This window comes from Prionailurus bengalensis, chromosome D2 (genome assembly GCF_016509475.1).
Source record: "Prionailurus bengalensis isolate Pbe53 chromosome D2, Fcat_Pben_1.1_paternal_pri, whole genome shotgun sequence".
Taxonomy (NCBI): domain Eukaryota; kingdom Metazoa; phylum Chordata; class Mammalia; order Carnivora; family Felidae; genus Prionailurus; species Prionailurus bengalensis.
Genome location: NC_057351.1, coordinates 18,477,501 through 18,479,680, shown reverse-complemented (window position 1 = coordinate 18,479,680; position 2,180 = coordinate 18,477,501). Strand labels below are relative to the sequence as shown.

Below are 2,180 nucleotides of genomic sequence, written 5' to 3'. Positions count from 1 at the left end.
CATACAATCTAACTTGAGAGTTCACTTCTTACAGATAAGAACACATCTGAATTCTATCTAGGCTCTTCCACAGACGATGTGGAAGGTGACGCTGGCTAAGTTACCGTAGGATCCTTCTTACGGTATCTCAAATATACAGATTTTTATGATTAAGAAACATTTCCTATTATTATTAGCATCTTAGGCTCAAGTAAAGACAGAATTTTCACACATAATGCTAGAATCTTCCTATTTGGTTTCCTGAGAGCTTTTGATGTTTCACCAGTACATTTAAAAAATTCTCGCATCATTTAAATTTTTGCACAAGACCTTTATCCGGAATTGTTCAATAAATGGTTTAAATTAATGAAACAACACAGCTCTTATGCCCCTTAGAAATTTGATCAGTCTTTTTTTTTTTTTTTTTGGAGAGACAGAGAGAGACAGAGTGTGAGTGGAGGAGGGGTAGACAGAGAGGGAGACACAGAACGTGAAGCAGGCTCCAGGCTCTAAGCCATCAGCACAGAGCCCGACGCGGGGCTCAAACTCACAAACCGCGAGATCATGACCTGAGCTGATGTCGGATGCTTAACTGACTGAGCCATCCGGGTGCCCCAGAAATTTGATCAGTCTTTTTTTTTTTTTTTTTTTTGGAGAGACAGAGAGAGACAGAGTGTGAGTGGAGGAGGGGTAGACAGAGAGGAAGACACAGAACATGAAGCAGGCTCCAGGTTCTGAGCCATCAGCACAGAGCCCGACGCGGGGCTCGAACTCACAGACCGCGAGATCATGACCTGAGCTGATGTTGGACGCTTAACCGACTGAGCCACCCAGGAGCCCCAGAAATTTGATCAGTCTTAAGTGCGACCAATAATTCCTGTGAATGGGAAGAGGAATCACGATTCACAGTAAGCTGCACAGGACACAGGGGCAGAGAAGAGTACACCTACATCGGGGCTGGCCTGGCCTACATCCCTGGCTGCCATCCCCGGGAGAGGCGGGCTGTACGCCACCGGGACAGGCCGCACGCCCATCTGTCCTCACAGTTTCAATGAGATACGACACTTTTTTTTTTTTTTTTTGAAACTAAATACATTTTAATAGAAAACAAAATACAAAATAACTCTTTTCAGAAAACAGAAATATTTAATCCTTTTTCCACGAATTCGAACTTGCTTTATCCTCAAAGCACAGTTGGCTATGCGTGCGGGCGTACTCAACGATTTGTTCCGCAAACTGTTCATTAAACCGCTGTTGCAGCGCAGGTGGGAGCAACCGATCGCAGGAGAAAAGGATGCTGAGAGAGCCACGCCTCTGAAGAGGTGGGCGTTTGGAAATTTAACATTTTCTAATTCTATCTTTTGCCTTATCGCTTCGATTTATTTTCATCTCTTTGCCGCAATCTGTCCTTTCGGGGGGAGAGAACGGTTCACAGAAGGGCAGCCGCGAGGAGACTCCCACCATCACCGCCAGAGCCCAGGACTTGCTCACACGCACCCCCCACCCCCCCCACCCCCCCACCGCCCGCTTCGAGAAACATGTCAGCCGGAGTGATCAGTCCGTCACCCAGAAATTTTCCCTTTCTCCCAAAACACTGTGCTACCAAATTCTCTGAATTCCCTGAACCTCAAGATTCCAAGTATCACAGCCAGTGCCAGGAGTAAAACCTGAAAGATGAGAGCAGAGAAAGCCCCTCTGCCAGTGCTAGGTTTCCTCTTCTCAATAATAATAATAATTATAATTATAATAATAAAAAAAAATCCTGGTTCTCTGTAATCACGGGAAAGGAAAGACTTTTTGCCAGGATTATCCCCGCCCCGTTCCTAGTTCCCACCCCCTCATTCCTACCCCAGTAAAGCCCCCTTCCACCCAGGCGACCGAGAACACGTGACCCTGGGGCACTGTCCTGAGCGCGCCCTGCGGCCATCCTCGGGCCCAACGCAGCACCCGGCGGTGGTGGTGGTGGCGGCAGCGAGGGAAGCAGCATCTCGGGTTTACACGCGGGGAAAGCGAGACACACACCGGAAGGTGCCCGGGCGAGGACGCGGGGGGATCTTTGTAAGAACTTGCAATCCGACCTCCAGAGCCTCTTGATTCTCCATCTCATGTCCAATGACAGCACCTCTCCCGCCCCCAGTCCTTCGACCCTCGGGGGGGACGGAGGGAGGGAAGGGGTGACGCGCTCGGGACGTCTGCACGGG

General features: G+C 49.2%; 1 protein-coding gene across 2 annotated transcripts in view; it reads right to left on the bottom strand.

The window, feature by feature from the left end:
* Window positions 1–1,105: 1,105 nt before the first annotated feature.
* The window catches only part of TAF5L (TATA-box binding protein associated factor 5 like), a 32,853-nt gene continuing 31,778 nt past the window's right edge, over window positions 1,106–2,180 (bottom strand). For both annotated transcript variants that reach the window (XM_043596345.1, XM_043596346.1), the window contains exon 5: window positions 1,106–2,180. This exon is cut by the window's right edge and continues 967 nt beyond it. The gene's annotated coding sequence lies outside the window, so the exon portion shown is untranslated.